Source organism: Euprymna scolopes, chromosome 46 (assembly GCF_053919585.1).
Source record: "Euprymna scolopes isolate OS-2025 chromosome 46, ASM5391958v1, whole genome shotgun sequence".
Classification (NCBI taxonomy): Eukaryota; Metazoa; Mollusca; class Cephalopoda; order Sepiida; family Sepiolidae; genus Euprymna; species Euprymna scolopes.
The window spans coordinates 20,089,063-20,109,447 of NC_136527.1; the positions used below are offsets into that span (position 1 = coordinate 20,089,063).

Below are 20,385 nucleotides of genomic sequence, written 5' to 3' on the forward strand. Positions count from 1 at the left end.
TTTATAACAATGTCGAAAGATTCAAGATTATTATTTGCAAAACGTAAATGTATTCAATAAAGCAAACTCTAAAACAGAATAGTTTTTTCTTGCGTGAATTTAAATCTGCTTTGTTTTAACACTTTTGTTTCAACGGCGAAAATTTTGTCGAATAGAATTGTAATTCAACTTTTGATAATCTAACCGCTTAAAACTTTGGAAGTTTCTTGATTCTATTCTTACCAAAATAGTAATAGGTTAAGCTAGAAACCAGGTTATCAGACTTGAAACGTGCTTTATAGATATTTCGTGTGTTCGCATAAAAAGGTGTAGATATATATTTTATGTACGAATCCTCAGCGTTTGTAACTATAACCCTTAATACGTATTCGTTTATGAAAGTACAAGGTAATTAAGAAACACGGAATAGTAAGGCTTATATATATATATATATATATATATATAGTAATTATGTATTTTTGGTACCGCGCTGAAATAACATTATTTCGATAACCATTCTTTAGATAGGAACGATGTTTTGTAACGTTTCTGTGCTTCTGCCGTACAATTAAAGAAAAAAAAAATCGTGAAAGTTGAATTTAACCTGAAAACTATTTAAAAATAGTGCGGTACCAAAAATACATAAGCACAATATATATCCGCAGGTATAACAGATGTAGGGTTATGGTTAGAGACCGGGTTCCAGGGTTTGAAGAGTTGAACGCCAAATATGTGTGGAATTTTTGTAAGCCAGTTAGATAACCCCTTCACGTAACAGAAATTGAAGATACGTTGGTAAGATGGTTTCCTCGGTACGTCAGACTCGTGTGAACTTAGAAGACTTGCGCGAAAATAAAACTTTGTTAGTATTTAAGTTTATATGTATGTATGAGAGAATTTTTTTTTTTTTTTTTTAACATTTAACAGTCGAGGATTTTTTTTTTTTAAATTTTCGACGGACCCTCAGGATAGTAATTCCTTTCGTAATTGTTGGTTCAGTCTTTCTTTTTGTTTTCCGCCACAAAAGATATCAATAAGGCGGAGTTTTGGTGTGACAAACCCCGGTTTCCAGTTCGAGATCGTTTTCCTGGCATAAAAACTGCACAGTGTTTTATTTCCTCGGCGGGACTTCAATAAAAGAGCAAACGGCTTCCGATTAGCGGTTTATGGTTTTCGGGTGCGGGTTGAGAATGAGTGGTGATTGTAGGTGGATCGACTTTTGAGATAGGGTAGAAACATCTGATAGATGTCATAAATATTTATTTCAAAATACACTTCGCACTCGCAAACCTACACCGGGCAGTGGTCGTAAACGTTTTTTATATAAAAGACGACAGAAAATGAAAATTAATTTATCTCCGAAGGTTATGTAATACCAAATTCTTTTTTTTTTATGTCAAAAATGTTGTGTGTGTTTTTTATATATATATATATATATATATATATATATATATATATATATATATATATATATATATATATAATTATTTTAAAAAAAACATTTTTGACATAAAAAAAAAGAATTTGGTATTACATAACCTTCGGAGATAAACTAATTATCATTTTCTGTCGTCGTTTATAACACATCTGCTAACAAAATTCATTCATAATAGCGGCGATGGCGCGTGGCGATTAATATTACGACCGCTGATTAGTTGCAGGTGATATAGCGATCGGGTTTCAAATCTCCGTGTGTCCATCCATACACTCAATGATTTCGCAAGGTACCAGGTTAAAAAAAAAAAAAAAAAAAAAAAAAGGTCACGTTTTTACAACGTGCCCCAGCGTATTATAAATACCAAAACCTCCCCATGTTAAGAACGGCTTTCGGAATAAACATCCCTCCAACCTCCTCATATTAAGAACGTCTTTCGGGGTTGGGGGTGTTTACTCCGAAATCAGTTCTTAACATGGGGCGGTTGGGGTGCTTATAATAGACACGTCGTAAAAATTGACTAAAAAAAAACTTAGAATTAAATGTGAATAATAGATGAAAGATACTGCCTAGTCTACTGCAAAGAATGTGGGCTCTCTCTGATAAGCTAGAAAACTTTTCACACCTGCCAGTTTATTATGCTTCTTTTTTTTAAACTTTTTCATCCGAAACTAGGAATATTGCTACTTGGACATAAGGGCCTATCATTTGAGATCGTGTCTAACAGGGGACTGTGGGGAGTTGAGTAGCAAAGTATCTGTTCACATTACACTTCTGCGGGTTAGTATAGTCAGGGAGGCTGGAAACAGAGAAAGAATTCCAAAGTCTAGCAGTTCGAGGTTAAAAAAAAACTATTAGAGCAGAAGGTTTTCTGTATCCAGAAATCTAGGCATTTGAACAGGAAAATACCCGTGACGTTACATTTAAACTTTTACGGGCTAGTATTGTCAGGGAAGCAGGAAACAGGGAAGGAATTCCGAAGTCCAGCAGTCCGAGGGAATAAAGCATTCGAGTAAAAGGCTTTCCGGTATCTAGGGATCTGAACAGCAACAAAATTCCACCCCTTCTCTATAAAATCCACTAGATGTCGAAAAAAAAAATTTTTCTTCTGAAGTAACTTATTTACTTCACGCGAATTGTCTTTGGAATCCCTCACTGCTTCTTGTTTCCTTGCCTGTACCAACATGCTGAAATTTAAAAATAATATGAACAAAAATCTCTTCCCCTATAAATCTGGCCTCGATCACAGAAACTCTTTATGTCCTACTTATAAAATGCTTTTCTTTAGAGGAGGCGGGTGAATAAGGGTTTTTAAAAAAAGGTTAGTATAGTTAGGGAGGCAGGGAACAGGGAAGGAATTCCAAAGTCCAGCAGTCCGAAGGAATAAAGCATTCGAGTAGAAGGCTTTCCGGTATCTAGGGATCTGAACAGCAACAAAATTCCACCTCTTCGCTATAAAATCCACGAGATATCGGAAAAAAAATTTTTCTTCTCTTGTAACTTATTTGCTTCATGCAAATTGTCTTTCGAATTCCTTCCTGCTCCTTGTTTCTTTGCCCGTACCAACATGCAGAAATTAAAAAATGATATGAACAAAAATCTCTTCCCCTATAAGTCTGGCCCCGATCACAGTAACTCTTTATGCCCCAGTTATATAAAATGCTTTTCTTGGGGGAGGGGGGTTAAGGTTTAAAAAAAACAAAGTTAGTATAGGTAAGAAACGGGAAGGAATTCCCCAAATCCAGCAGTTTGAGGAATAAAACATTCGAGTAAAAGGCTTTCCGGTATCTAGGAATCGGAACAGGGAAGAGGTGGGATTTTGCTGCACGCTGCTATAATGCCACCATTCACCTTTGTATGGAGTATTGCTGTTGGTGCACCGACTACTAGCCTCCCACTTTTCTGACAGGTTGCAAAAAAAAATATTTGCAACCTTTAAGTGTAATGAAAATATTATCCTTGAAAATCATATCCCAGATATATATATATATATATAGATAGATAGATAGATAGATACACATATATATATGGATATATATATATAGATGTATATGCATATATAGATACATATATATATATATATATATATATATAGATTGATAGATAGATAGAAATAGATAGATAGATTTAGCTATATATATCTATATATCTATATCTATATCTATATATATATACTAGCAAAGATACCCGTGCTTCGCACGGAGCTTTGTTGCGCACTCGGGTACCAAAATCTGTGGGCACCTTTCCAGTAAGTTGATGTTGTAAGAGCAACGATTGCATAAGGTGATTAACATTTTAACTACCTCTTGTAGTGACTGAAATTCAATCAGGAACTTCACAAAACATTTTCATCAAAAAGGAAGGTTACTTGATGTTACATAGTAAATTCTTCATTGAAGTAATTTTCAACTCTTGCTTAAATTTTATCTTGCACATTCAATACTAAAAACTTACCACAATCAGATCATGTCAGTTTTTCCTCATATCCATTTCTCGAACTTTTCACTGAAGAGCCTCAGGGTAAACTACATTTCTGCTGCTTTGATTTGGAGCCAGAATGTAGAGTTTTTCTGAACTTCCTGTCCGGCTGATGGAGACGTAGAACATACCGTGACTGAAGCAGTCTGATGTCAAGTCTACGCCAATGGTGTTAAATGTCTGACCTTGACTTTTGTTTATGCTCATTGCAAAACACACCTTCACAGGAAATTGGAGTCTCCGGAATTTAAATGGAAGTTCTGAGTCCGATGGAACTAAGGGGATCCTTGGCAGTAGAACGGTTTCACCTTTGTAGGGACCACAGGAAATGGTGGCCTCAAGTACATTGGTGTGCAATCTGGTGATAACACATCTGGTTCCGTTTGTTGTTTTTGGCGGTTCCAAGGATCGAAGAATCATGATTGGCGATCCAATTTTGAGATTTAAAATGTGTGGAGGCATTCCAGATATCTCCAAAGAGTTTAAAAACTCCACAGGGTAGTGAACAGCTTCATATTCATTAGTAGCCGAATCAACTGACTTGTATTGCTTTGTGTCTCCTGGAAATTCATCCATTATTGAATTGTTCAAATGATTCACATTGCTGTTTTATGGCGAAATAATAGCCCTCTCAGCAAGCCAATCCGGTGATTTTCCATTGTTTTGCAGGTCTGGGTACACTTTGTCTTTCAGTTGCTTCTGATTACCGACACATTTACCAAGCGCAGTTGGAATCTTAATTGTGTCAGGTGAAGAAGTGATAGGAAACTGACCATTACCGATTTGGAGAAGCAATTTTGAGAAGTCTGCTGCAGCTGTGTTATCAGAGATATAGGCTCTCATATTAGTAGTCAGTCTCTTTACTATAACGTGCCTCCAGAGATAGGATTGTTTCAAACTTGCATTGACAATGTTAGCCCTTGTGCCATTTTTAACCACTGGGAGGATTTGACGGAAATCACCGCAAAATAAGGTTGGAATGCCACCCATGGGATTCTTGTTTCCTGTGATGTCTTGCAGTGTTCGGTCAATTGCTTCATAAGCACTCTTGTGCATCATTGGGGCTTCGTCTACAATGATTGCAGAGGTGTCTCTAATTACATTTGCCAAGGCTGAGTTACCAGTAATTTTGCAAACTGGCTGATCCATTCGATGAGTATCCAAGGGTACTTTAAAAGTGCTGTGAAGAGTGCGGCCACCTTGTAGTAGAGTAGCAGCAATGCCACTGAATGCTGTTGCAAGCACAATCTTTCTCATGGATCTAATCTTTGCAAAGATCAAATTGATTACAAAAGTCTTGCCCGTACCACCTGGAGCATCAAGAAACATCATGTTTTTGTTCATTTCACCTTGTGCTTCCAACATTGCCATGAATGAATTGTAAACTTCTCTTTGAGAATCGGTCAGTTTTTCTTGCATATTTTCTGCTTGTAGGGAAAGTTCTTCAAGATTATAAGTAACTTCACGTTGATACTCTCTCGCGAGTCTTTCATCTCTCCCTTGCGTTGGTGCAGGTAATCCATAGCTTGCCAATGGTTGACCGCACATAAGGAGAACTTTTTCTTCAATTAGACAAAGAGTTTTATTGTAGATGTCCTCATTAAAATCTGCTTCTGGATTGTTAACTTCTTGCCTGTATCTGTGAAGAATGTCTTCAGATATTACATCACGAAAAGCCATCCAGATCTCAAGAGGATTTCTTGGCTCACAGGCTGTTAAAATTATCACAAATAGGCTTCGCAAATTTGAAGGTGATTGAGTGGCACTTGCCTCTCCTACTGCTTGATGCAAGTGATGGTCATTTTCTAGAAGGCCTCGAGCAAGGCACGCTGCTCTGTATGTTTCAAACACCTGACCATTGTATGCTCGCAAATTTTGAAATGAAGTTGGACCAGCAACCTCATTGAGCAACAGGCGTAAGAAATAACACTCCCCTGCTTTTGGACTAATCGTGTAGATTCTCCCAATGCATGGTGCCTTCCATACATCATCATTTTCAGTACCTTCAACTTGTACCCCACGCATTCTTCTCATCCATTTCTTTGTCGATTTGTTCCAAGTGTAAAACTCAGGGACTTCTACGTATTTGAGACCCCTTGCAAAGTCATCCTCATGGCAGAGTTGAAAAAATGCTGTCAAAGTTGTGGCAGGCGGTGGACCTTGGGCTCGTTCCAGAGCAGTATCAGCTGAGAACATGACACGCTGCCCATTTTCAAGATGAACAGAAAGTTGTACAATTGGGGGGAAATGTTCATGGATGGGATGTTCCAATATCCTCCAGGCCGCCTCTGAACTGCCGACATACCTTGCATTCTGGAACTGCTGGATCTCATCCACAATGTGACTTTGTACTTGGCCTTGTTGGTTAGCTGCTCCATCAGTTCTTTGTAGTTCAAACACTGCTTGATCACATCCTTTATTCACGTATTTGAGGACATATTTGATGCTTTGGATCGAGCTGCAAATTTCTACGTTAATGTGAGCGTTGAACTGCTGAAGGAGGACCTTGTTGTACAGAACAATCCACTGGTTTGTTATTTCTTGATTAACATACCGACCATTTCTCTTCATCCTTATTGTACCAGTCTGGCCTCCATCTTCTGGTTTTCTTTGCCTGTACTTGGGGTAAGAGTCTTGGCCTTGCTCGGTACACTGAAGAAATTCTTTTGGGTATTTTTTGGAACATTTGTTGTCAATCATACATGGACAATTTGGATTAAATGGTCCACAAGGTCCATGCACCATATGTGCCATCACTTTATCATGAAGATCAGGATCTTCCTCTTTGTCAGGGATCTCTGCAGTTATGCAGAGATCCATTTTTTCTGGTAGAAGTTTGTCCTCTGGGGCCTTCCAGGTGAGGATGTGTGCATGCGGCAGTCCTCTTTTTTGATATTCAATACTGTACAGGAAAGCCCTCAACCTGCCAAATCCTCCCTTTTTAATAAATTCAAGTAACTTTTTTAGCTTCTGCCTGAAAATCCTGGCAACAATATCTGGACGATCCTGAGGGTCTTGCCCTTGAAGACAATTTTCTGTAATTTCTGTCCACTTTGGATTTGTTGTGAACGTGATGAAGAGGTCGGCTCGGCCCATTCGCCGAACATATGCCATGGCATCACTTTGACGCTCAAACATGTATCGAGGGCCTCCTGTATAAGTTGCCGGAAGTACAACTCGTTGACCAAACTGTTCTGGATTCCCATCCTCCCTAAGAATTGAATCTCTCAAGTTGCTATAATTGTCAGCTCTCAGGGTCTGTTGCTCACGCCTCAGGAACTGTAAACGTTCTGTTCCAATCTTGCAGTACACATCCACCAGCCATTGTTGAAATAGCCTTCGGTACCAGAGAAAATAGTTTCCAGGCCGAGTCATTAAATGGTACGAATAAAATTGCTGTTGGGTAACTTTTCGCCCATTGGATGCCTTCATGTAGATGTTGTAAGATGGAGAACCATAGGGGTACATTAACGGGTACATTAAAGTATCGTAGAGGGGATGTAGTTCGGAGATCCATTTTAATGTATCATTTCTAAAACGCAAGACAATATCCCGGTTAGCTGTTGGTTCATTCTCCATTAATATTCCAATCTCATACGTTGTTGTTGGAGCATTGAATCGCCGTGGATGCTCTTCTTGCGGCCTTCGGTCTTCCCTTATGACAACTTTATGTTCTACCAAGTGTTCTTCTTCAATCCTCTCCTTTGTTGTTTTCAGCTGACAAATAAAGCTGTTGTTCTCATGTAAAAATTCAGTCAGACTTTGGAGAATGTCTCTATTGAGTCTACTGTCACGTCCCCGATTATGTAGTTCCTCTTCCAGACTATCCAAGAAGTAGACTTGAATAAACTTTGCTGTTTCATCTTCAGGTGGTAAAAGACTCCCAATCTGGTGGTAAACCTGGCCTCGAATTCTAAAAGAAGGATTCCACCCATGTGCTGACGCAATTTTGTGACCAAATGATGTCATTGCAAAACAATTGTTATAACTGCGTAGATTTTGCAGAAAATCTTTAGAGATGGGACCATTGCCGGAGAGCAAATCTTGAAGCAACTGAGGCAGTGGTGGAAAGCTATCAAGCACAACTTTGCCAGAAGAACAACAACAACAACCAGGGGTTTCTCCTTTAAATTTTACAGCTGAGCAATGTTGACATACTTTGTCCATTTTTCCTATATCAGCTGTAGTGAGAGAGTCATTTTTGTTGTAGAGCAATCCTTTTCTATTGCAGTGTTCTATTTCATGGTGTCTCAAAGCAGTCATTCGTTGTCTAGCTGCCTCGTTTTCTGTCAATTGCTGGGGCAAAGTCATACTCTCTCTCCATGCAGCCTCTCGTTGTTGCCCTTGGTATAGGCGAAAGCTTCGTTGGGTTTCCAATTCATTCTGATGTCGTTGAGCCACTCTCAACTGACCTTGTGTACGTCTACTTACCTCATATAATTCATTCGATCGTAATATTGCTTCTCTTTCCAGTGCATATCTTTGCCTTTCTTGAATTTCATCTTGTGATGAATTTAACCGCCTTACAGCATGTCTAGTTCTGTCAGCTTCACGTTGGGTTTCTCTTTCCAAATCTGACAGTCTTGCTCTCCTTTCTCTTTGACGTATCCTGTTAAGTTCTAGACGTCTTTCTCTATCTGAATTGTTTTCATTGGAGCGAATTGCAGCAACTCTTAGTCTATTAGCTTCCAATCTTTCCATTCTTTCTTCCTCACTTTCGTTTCTACTTCGTTTGGGTGGCATAATTTCGGTTTTAAACGGAATTGTTTAACGATATTAATGATTGTAAATTAATTAAGCGTAAAGGAAATGTATACTAACTGAAATGGACGAACTATAAATAATATTTCTGAATAGTACAATTATAAACAATTATATTGTACCTATTTACTATGCCTCCCCACGGGACAGAGTTAGACACCAGGGTCGTTTTTTAACGTGGAGAAAAGGTACAAAAATAAAAATTGTCTCAGTCGTGAAGGATTTCTCCTCCACCGAAAGAGAACAAGAAAATGAAGTGCAGCATCTGAAGAACAGATACTACACTTTGATCTTGACCAAAAGGAATGAATAAAAGCGACCTACGTGTGACTCATTACTTCCGGGTGTAAACGTCACAGTCTAAAAGTAATAATTAAAAAAAAAAAGTAAATGTAAAATAAATGTAATACCAACTTAGGTTAACTAATATATGTAAACAGTACAATTAAAACAGTTCTATTAAAACAAATAATTACTAAGATCTAGGTAATTGTTAGTCTCATTGTTATGGTTTTAAAGAAAAAAATGTGTAAAAAAAGTTCTGCTTTTGTGAGTACGTGTATTTCTTTTAAATTACATAACCTTTTTATTTTATTATTATATCTCTTTTAAATTTATATATTTTGTTAGTAAACTGGAAGAAATTCAGTTGAATAAAACCTTGTTCGTGTTCTTTACGTTAAACTAATTTATAAAAGGTTCATCCGGTTTAAAGAAAGCACTAAGTTTAAATAAGACTGGAAATAACTAATTCAATATATAAATAGAAAAATGAAATAAATATAAGCTTTAAGTCTTAAGATAGTAATAATCAAAATGTAATAAATTATTTGTAGTTCAAATCTATGATAAGACAGGCTTTCGAAATAGGCTCGACCAGAAAGATTAAATTGGAACGAAATTATAATCTCCGTGCCATTTTCAAAACAACCCCACAAAAGTAACGATATCCTGCAGTTGGTTAAATGACAATGGTTGTAAGAAAAATGTAAAAGAAAATGCGCTTATCTGTTTATTTTGACCTGTTTTATTTAATTAAAAAAAAATTGGCTATAACTGGAAGAGAGCGTTATGTTTTGGGGGTTGTTTAAAAAATAGAATGGAAATAAAGTTAGGTCCGTTTTAATTGTCTTTAATTGCGGCAAGCGCTAACAAAATCGAAAAATCACTGTTTACATTCGAAATGTTAACTTTTATATGTTTACAGGTTTGCTGACAAGGCTGGGGGTGTTTAATACAATTATTTTACTAAATTGATTTTTTTCATTTAAAAATAAAATTATTTATTTTTTAATAAAGTTTTATTTTAAAATATTTGTTTTTGTTTATTTATATAAAATTACGATAGTTGAATTGTATTCTTTCAATTATATTGGCAAGTAAAATATAAAAGATTAAAACGGAACGAAATTGAAATTTCCATTACATTTTCAATACAATCCCAAAACATAAAGCTTTCCTCGCCAATGAATTGTTTTGATAATATACGTAAAGTGAAATAAATCGAATATAAAATTAAATGAAAATATATTAAATAATTAAATGTTAAATAGATTTTGTAAATAGTACAGTTGAAATGATTAGAATATTTCTAATATGTAATAAGGTCGAGGTAATTAGTTAAAGAGATTTAATATAATGTGATATGCAAATGAGCATAAGTCATTCGATATGGGGGTGGTTTGTAGACTAGTATATATAGAAATTAGGCATAGATTCTTATGTCTCCTATAACAGAAACATCCTAAAATGGGTTCTAATGTTTCTCTACCAGGAGAGATCTACCCTCTTACCACCTTTATATTTCGTTGATGATGGAGAGCTGTACACACAGACAGAAACACACGAACCCTATTACTTTATAAATATATATATATATATATATATATATATATATATATATATATATATATATATATATATATATATATATATAGAGAGAGAGAGAGAGAGAGAGAGAGAGAGAGAGAGAGAGAGAGATATCCATATATTGTTTGGGGTGAAAATGCATTAAAAAAATAATACAATTATATATATATATATATATATATATATATATATATATAGAGAGAGAGAGAGAGATATATATATATATATATATATATATCCGATACTCCCAAATCTTCCGATTCCCAATTTTGATTTCGATTAATCGTCCCAACATTAATTATATATATATATATATGTGTGTGTGTGTGTGTGTGTGCGTGTGTAAATATATATATATATATATATATATATATAGAGAGAGAGAGAGAGAGAGAGAGAGATAGATAGATAGATAGATAGATATAGATATAGATATATATAGATATATATGTCCATATATATATAGAGAGAGTAATGGATATATATATATATATATATATATATATATATATATATCCATATATATAGATAGATAGATAGATATATAGAGATAGATAGATATATATGTATATATCTATATATCTATAAAAGTGAACGTGTCTGTCTGTCTGTCTGTGTGTCTGTCTGTCTGTGTACATTTCCCTACGCAATAACTTCCGTCACCAACGATTACTAAGCTGGTGTCTCAGTGGCAGTGTTGTACTCTGTCCCGAAAATGTTCGATAACTCTTGGCGGTTCACAATTTACTATGACACCGTCTAAGCAGGTGCGCGTTCATATTAATTTGATTTTATGCAAACGAAATTGAATAAAATACACCGTCTAAAAGCACGCGGTCGCTTTTTCATTAAAGTTTCGATAAATTTGCACGTTTTTTTTTAATACGCACGTTAAAGTTATTTCAAATTATTACAAATACACAATTATTTAATTAATTTATTTTTAATTTTCACGTTTTAATTTTAAGCCGCGACGAATTTTTTTAATGCGACAAAGTTGATAACAATAATCGGGTTTGTATTACTGTACACATAGATTCGAAAAAGTTGTCAAAAAACACATATATAACAAATAAATTTTATCAAAGGCAAGATAAGTTACTTTTCTACCAAACTGGATATGTTTTTTGTGTTTTTATTCAATGTTACATATTTATTCAGCTCGAAAAACATGTAGTGTTTACCGATATATTGGACAATTCAAAATGTTATAAATAAAAAACTGGACAAAATACTATTAAAAAAACACCGAATATATGTCAACCTGTGTCACGATAATATATATTGAGCTAATTTCTAACAGTATTTTGTCTAGTTTATTATTTATAACACCTTTTCCCGAACTTACCGTGTTTAAGAGATAGTCGGCCGCCATTTTGAATTTTCCAATACATCAGTAAACACTGCATGTTTTTCGAGCTGAATAAACATGTTCCATTGAATAAAAACACGAAAAATATATCCAGTTTGGTAGAAAAGTAACTTATCTTGCCTTTGATAACATTTATTTGTTATATATTTGTTTTTTGACAACTTTTTCGAATCTATGTGTACAGTAAAACAAACCCCTGATTTCTTTCTTTATGTGGATTCCATCCAGCATCATTGGGTTGTCTATGATATCTTTTTCACAGACTTCTTGGATGAAAGACATCCAGTCAACTATTGTGTGTTTCGATACACCGATTTCATCCTTTATTCTGCGCTGGATCATTTCCATGCTCCACCAGAATATTAATGTCAGCAACTTATTATCGGCAAGCGGCTTCTTTCGAAGACGGAACCTTTCCTGACAGTGGCTGTGGATTTGCAAGAATCTGAGGGACAATTCCACACATATCTATCAGAAGTTTTTGACCGTTTATGCAGAACCCTACGATTGTTGCAACTTTGGCATACGTTGGTATTCCGTATCAGGCCGAAAGAAGCTGCAGCGTGTAGCTGATCAGTTCCAATGACTTCGGTAAACTTTGCAAATGTCCAACTCGTTTCATGTATTTCGGCAATTGTTAACACACGGTTAACAATTTCTGTTCTCATATTGAACAGATAAATAAAAATAAATAAATAATATAAAGATGAATTAATTAATTTGTAATAACTAGAAAGAACTTAAAAAAAATCAAAACGTGAAAATTAAAAATAAATTAATTAAATAATTGTGTATTTGTAATAACTTGAAATAACTTTAACGTGCGTATTAAAAAAAAAAAACGTGCAAATTTATCGAAACTTTAATGAAAAAGCGACCGCGTGCTTTTAGACGGTGTATTTTATTCAATTTCGTTTGCATAAAATCAAATTAATATGAACGCGCACCTGCTTAGACGGTGTCATAGTAAATTGTGAACCGCCAAGAGTTATCGAACATTTTCGGGACAGAGTACAACACTGCCGTCTCAGTGACTACCAAACACTCATTAACCCTTATCCTCGAGTGGCCTTCGGGCCTAGATAAGCGGATGATACCGTGTAAAAAACAAAAATGGGCAGAACATTCACTTGAGATTCGTGGACGTGTTTGAGATCCTTGACTTATGTTTAAGATTAATTTGCGAAAAGAAACTAATCAAGCAAAAAAAAAAAAAAACACGAATTCGTGTCTAGGATTAAATTCGACAAGATATTTGAGACGAAACGCAGATTCGTTATCTCCGCGTACAGAGAAGGTGGAGTCAATATTTGTTGATCTTCAGGACTTCATCTATAATATAAATCTCACCTGTCTGTATAGATGCATGTATGTATGTATGCATGTATGTAAAAAAAAAAGTGGAGACAGGCAGGCAGGGTGATTTTTATAAATCAGATTATTCACGCCGGCATTGCGGCCATTGTAAGAAAGTAATAAGGAACGCAAGAGAGTTGTATGCTCAATCTGTTAAGTCCAAAGTAGCTGAGCAGCGGCTTGGTTCCCACCAGTTTTGGCAAATAGCAAACAGAATCCTGAACAGAAGCGTGTGCTCCATCCCAACTATTATCAATGGACCTGAGGTAATCTCGTCAGCATCAGACAAAGCCAAACTCTTTGTCAAGAACTTTGCAGCTAATTCTACCCTTTGCGACCAAGACCGCCAACCCCCAATATTTCCTCCTGTATCAGAAAACACGCTATGTGATATACGTATATCTGTACGTGATGTTGCGAAGCTAATCAAAAACCTTGATTCGAGTAAAGCAACTGGCCCTGATGGTATTCCAATTATAGTACTCAAAAAACTTCAACCTGAATTAGCGCCCATACTTACAAAACTGTTTAAACGTTGTCTTAAGGAGAATAGTTTCCCATCTCCCTGGAAAATCTCATCAGTATGCCCTGTATTTAAGAATTCAGGTGATCGCTCATCCCCCTCTCAGTACAGGCCAATAAGTCTCCTGTGCGTCATGAGTAAGTTGCTAGAATCTGTGTTAAATACAGAAGTAATCAAACATCTCAACAAAAATAACCTTCTTAGTGACACTCAATATGGTTTCCGTTCTGCTAGATCTACAGCAGATGTTCTTACAGTTATATCGCATAGGATTAGCAAATCTCTCGACGGTGGCAATCTTTCTAGGGCAATTGCTCTTGACATATCTAAAGCCTTTGATAGGGTATGGCATAAAGGTTTACTTCATAAGATCGCTAGCTATGGTATAGCTGGAAAAGTCTTCTCAATTATTAAATCATTTCTTTCTGATAGGTTCATAAGAGTAGTAGTTGAGGGGCAAAAATCAGAAGCTCACAGTATTAATGCCGGTGTCCCTCAGGGATCCATCCTGGGCCCAACTCTTTTCCTGATCTACATTAATGATCTTCCAAATCATATCCTTACATCATTTGTAGACATTTATGCTGACGACACTACCATTTATGGTACCACATCTAAGACAGTAAACGACCAAGTTCTCTCCAATTCTCTCTCCTCTGATCTTGAGCACGTAGTACAATGGGGAAAGGAGTGGCTGGTTACTTTTAATGCATCTAAAACCAAGCTTCTCTCTTTACATCATCAACATTCTAATTCACATTTGTCATCAATTGAAATGAATGGCTCTTGTCTTCAGGAGGCCTCAAGTTTTGACAAGCTTCTGGGCTTGACCATTACTCCTGATCTTAAATGGAACACGTATATCAAATCTGTTGCCAAGGCCGCTGGAAAAATGGTGGGATCTTTCTATCGATCCAGTAGATATCTCACTGCTGATGCTATTCTCTATCTATATAAGAGCCAGGTACGTCCAAGGATGGAATACTGTTGCCACATCTGGGCAGGAGCTGCTAGAAAGGACTTGTCCTGCCTTGATAGAGTTCAAAATAGACTTCGTAGCCTCGTAGGAGATGTCCTTTTCTCCTCCTTGCAACCTCTATCTCACAGAAGAGATGTTGCGAGTTTGTCTCTGATGTATCGTTATTTTCATGGAAAGTGTTCAACTGAGCTTCAATCTATGGTCCCCCCTCGCCAAACTTTCACAAGAAACACTCGTCTAGCTGTTAACACTATCAATAATTTCCCCCACTCTTTATCTGTGCCTAAACCTAAACGTAGATTCCATGAACAAAGCTTCTTTCTTAGAACTGCACGCCTGTGGAATTGTCTTCCTTTTTCCTGCTTTCCGGCTGACTACAATATGGTTGTGTTCAAGTCTAAAGTAAATAAGTTCTTGATGAGCCGTTCCATATAAGTTATTAAATTTACCAAATTTTCATTACTAATGATTACTATATTGACCAATTTCTACTGTACACTCTTTAACCCTTATCCTTGAGTGGCCTCTGGGCCTTGATAATGTGGTGATGCCTTTGTAAAAAAAAAAAAAAATGTATGTATGTATGTATGTATGTATGTATGCATGTATGTATGTATGCATGTATGTATGCATGCATGTATGTATGTATGCATGTATGTATGTATGTATGTATGTATGTATGTATGCATGCATGTATGTATGTATGCATGTATGTATGTATGCATGTATGTATGCATGTATGTATGTATGTATGTATGCATGTATTTATGTGTGTATGTATGTATGCATGTATGTATGTATGTATGTATGTATGCATGTATTTATGTATGTATGTATGCATGTATGTATGTATTTATGCATGTATGTATGTAGGCATGTATGTATGTATGTTTGTATGTATGCATGTATGCATGTATGTATGTATGTATTTATGCATGTATGTATTTATGTATGTATGCATGTATGTATGTATGCATGTATGTATGTATGCATGTATGTTTGTATGTATGCATGTATGCATGTATGTATGTATATATTTATGTATGTATGTATTTATGTATGTATGCATGTATGCATGTATGTATGTATGCATGTATGTATGTATGTATGCATGTATGTTTGTATGTATGCATGTATGTATGGATTTATGCATGTATGTATTTATGTATGCATGTATGCATGTATGTATGTATGCATGTATGCATGTATGTATGCATGTATGCATGTATGTATGTATGTTTGTATGTATGCATGTATGTATGTATGCATTTATGCATGTATGTATGTATGCATGTATGTATGTATGCATGTATTTATGTATGTATGTATGCATGCATGTATGTATGTATGTATGATGTTATGTCAGGCCATGTCATATGCTACTGGTACCATGTAACCCAGTACTACCTGCCTCATGGTCGGGTCACCGGCAACTAAACTGGTTCCCCCACCAGACTTGTTTGGTGAGGAGGGCGGCTAGTCTCCCTGAAGGATTAAGAACAAGACCTTCCAAAGGGCGAATGAACTCTTTTTCTGGGTCAACGGCCAACTAGCACCATGTATATTTGTGTGTGTGTGTATATGTGTATTGGGGTGGAGAGGGCTCCCGTAAGCCGTGGTGAAGGCAACCTTTCTAGGAGAAGCAAATCTCTGATTTAAAAAAACATAAAGCGGAAGACCATTACCCGCATTAAGCTGGTCTGCAGTTTAATTTGTTGCTGGCTATCTTGCTCTTGCTTGTTGCTGGATCTGAACATTTTGAACCGAGAGAGAAACTTAGCTGTCGTACAAAGCTAAGACTCTGTAACATCATCTTTGTATAGATACTCCCTCAGGCATTTGGGCTCATGGATTTTAAATGTCTGAGGGAGTGGCACTCGTCTGACAAGACGTTGCAATCATCATATATCATGTATGCATTTATGCATGCATGTATGTATGTATGTATGTATGTATGTATTATGTATATCTCGCGAAAACTTTTGACAGAAGCAACAAATTTTCACGGGTTTGGTATCATTTTTATGTTAGTTAGTTTGTATGCATGCCTAAAACTTTCGGCAGAGGCGACGGATTTTCACGCGATCGGTATCCTTTTGAAGTTCGACCCTTCGGACGACAAATATCGAAAAATCGGCTAAAAACATTAATTCCTTTAGCCTCAACTGGGCACTTTTTTACAGGGAGGGGGTTTGCTTTTTTCGCCGATATTTTCGAAAGTCATCCCTTCTTTTCGATTGACTAGCCTTAATTTAAACCTTCGCCACTTTCGGTTTGGTGATGGACGTAACGGCAAAGACATCACGTTTCTTTGTGTGTGCGTGTGTGTGCGTGTGTGTGTGTGTGTGTGTGTGTGTGAGCATTTTTTTTTCTTTCACGGTTTTTTCCTCTTTCGCGGTACGGGTTCGAGCCTGAACCTGCCTGCTTGCCAACTACCACTTTTTTTTTTTTTTGCTCAACACACAACTCTAAAGTCCCGGGCAACGCCGGGCACCCAGTTTAGTTTTAAACTAGTTAACAAAAGTGGAAAGGCAAATCGTTTCATTGCGTACTAACTTGCTTTACCAGCTCGCTAGCGGTTCGCAATTTACACTATTGGAATATTAATCCAATATATAAAAGACAATATGTTTGTCTGTCTCCATATTTTCAAACTCTATCTCCCCCGAAACTAAAAGTCACAGAGCGGCGCTAAAAATCTCAAATGATTGGGGTTTTTTTTTGTTTGCTTTTGTTTTTTGTTTTTTGATATAATGGACTGATCCAACACCCCTCAAATGAATGGACTGTTACGTCTATAAAAAGACAAGCAAACTCTCCTCACGTGGGAGACAGAATTTAGTACTAAGCTGTCAATGGACGCTTAGAAATGTATGTACCTTTTTACCTAAATAAACCCTTTCTGTACAACCCCAGTAATGACTTGTTATTCATATAATCTATGATATAACAACTGGCGACGAAGAATTCGAACGAAACTCACTAAAAAACAAAGCGAAGGAATAAGCACACAAGAAGATTAACGAGCAGAAAACAAAAGAAATCCAAAGAAGGAAGAAGAAAAAAAAGGAAAAACTTCGACAGAGCCAACATTTAAAAAGTAAGTGTTTCAGTCGGTTACAATCCTAAAAAAAAAAAAAAAAAGAAATTGACATTTTGAAGCGAACATGTTTTTGAAAAGAAATTTAAAAAAAAAAAAGTGTCCATTTCAAGTTTTATTCGGCTGGAAGTGGTTTTTTTTCTCTTCTCTTCGGAAGGATATTGTGCTTGTAATTCATTGAATTTATAGGATATATGAGTTAATCTTTTGTTTAATTGTGTGTTTTTGTAAAAAAAAAAATTAAAAAAAATTTTTTAACATGTAGCAATTAGCGGAATTCACTAGAACTATGCAATCGGCATTGTTTGCACAACAAAAGCAAATGGAATTACTTCAGCAACCGCAGTTGAAGCAAAGCGAAATACTACAGAGTATTTTAACGCAGCAGAAAGACTGTCGTTTCACTCCGGAAGGAATAGCAAATTCTTTATCCGAATTTGTATACGAGCCGATAAATGGGTTAACTTTTCCGGCATATTTTCGGAGATACGAAAATATTTTTGCTAAGAGATGTCAGTCTTGGACAGACGAAGAGAAGATTATCCTTCTTCTTCAAAAACTTGGATCTCAGGAAAATACAAAGTATACGAATTTTATCCTGCCAAAGAAACCTGAAGAGATTTCTTTTAGTGAAACAATAAAAAATATTGGCAAACATTTTCAGTGAACGAGATAGTCTATTCTATACACGTTATAAATGGTTAAATATCACGAAGCAGGAGGACGAAGATTTTATTACTTATGCAGGGAAAGTGAATGCTCATTGTGAATCCTTTAAATTAAAAGACCTCAAAGAGGATATGTTTAAAAGTCTAATCTTTGTGCAAGGTTTAACAGCCTCTAAAGATAAGGATATTCGTTCAAGGATATTATCCATTATGAACCAAGACACAGAAATAACGTTACAAAAAGTTACGGAAGAGTGCCAGAAACTGCTAAATTTAAAGCAGGACAATACAAGCATCGAAGGAAAAAATTTTGAAGAAAAAAATATGGAAAAAAAAATGGAAAGGGTGATGAAATGTGCACACGAAAAATCCTGTAAGACATGTGGGGGAAAAAACCACTTCACTAAAGATTGTTACTTTAAATACAAAATATGTAACAAATGTAATAAAAAAGGCCATAAATCAACGGTATGCAGGAAAGGAAAATACCGAAAAGCAGAAATAAAGACCATTGGTTCTAAAAATTAGTCTAGGTGTGATAAAAGAAAATATATTAAAATTAAAATTAATGGCTGTAATGTGAACTGTCTTCTAGATACGGGAAGCGACATAAGTATAATTGACGAAGTAACTTGGAAGAAAATTGGGTTTCCAAAGTTACAAAATACAAAAAAAATTGCCAGAAGTGTGTCTGGAAATAAACTAAAATTTAAGGGTGAATTTTTTACCAATGTGTCTCTAAAGGAGAATGCTGTGCAAACCAAGTTATATGTCGTACCGGGGAAAAATTCTAATTTGTTCGGTATAGACTTAATGATTCTTTTTAATTTATGGGGAAAACCCATAAGCTCATTTTGCAATAAAGTAAGTCTGGCGGGTTTAGAAAAGTCTAAACTACCAGGAAAGTTTATTGACGAGTTAAAAAAAGATTTTAAAGAGGTATTCTCTGAAGGTTTGGGTTGCTGCACGAAAACGGAGGTGAAATTTGAACTAAAGGACAAGGCTAAACCAGTTTTCAAACCCAAAAGAAAGGTTCCATATTCAGCATTAGAAACTATAGAGAAAGAATTAAAGAGACTTCAAGATATTGGAGTAATAGAAAAAGTGGACTACTCTGAATGGGCTTCACCCACGGTTTACGTTAAGAAGAAAAATAATAAAATCAGGGTATGCGCGGACTTTTCGACAGGTCTAAATGATTGTCTCAAGGAGCATAACTACCCGCTTCCTACCGCAGAGGAAATTTTTTTGAAGTTAAGCGGAGGAAAAATGTTTACAAAAATTGATTTGTCTGAAGCGTATTGGCAAGTAAAAGTCCAGGAAGATTGTGCTAAGTACCTGACATTAAATACCCATAAAGGACTATTTTCACTAAAACGTTTGCCTTTTGGGTTAAAAGTAGCCCCAAATTTGTTCCAGCAAATTATGGATACAATGCTAGCAGGTTTGGATTTTGCTATGGCTTATCTAGATGACATCCTTATAAGAAGTAAAAATGTGGAAGAGCATAAAATCCACATTGGCAAAGTATTCGAGAGAATATCAAACTATGGATTGAAAGTGGTTCTCGAAAAATGTAATTTTGGGATGGACAAAATTGAATATTTGGGACAAGTGATTGATCGAAATGGTAGAAAACCTAATCCTAATAGGACTGAAGCAATCAAAAACATGCCTAGACCAGAAAATATAGGGCAGCTACAGTCATTTTTGGGACTAGCAAATTATTATAATTCTTATATCCCAAATATGCATGAACTAAGAGCACCTTTAAACGAATTATTGAAAAAGAATAAAAAATGGCTCTGGACAAAAGAATGTGATGAAGCATTCCTAAAGATTAAAAAATGTCTGTTATCGGATTT

The 20,385-nt window shown here is 35.9% G+C and overlaps 1 protein-coding gene across 1 annotated transcript in view; it reads right to left on the minus strand.

Annotated features, from left to right (window-relative positions):
• Positions 1-1,317, minus strand: part of LOC145271278 (sodium-dependent proline transporter-like) — a 161,583-nt gene extending 160,266 nt beyond the window's left edge. The window contains exon 1 of the mRNA XM_080126832.1: positions 1-1,317. This exon is cut by the window's left edge and continues 371 nt beyond it. The gene's annotated coding sequence lies outside the window, so the exon portion shown is untranslated.
• Positions 1,318-20,385: the final 19,068 nt, after the last annotated feature.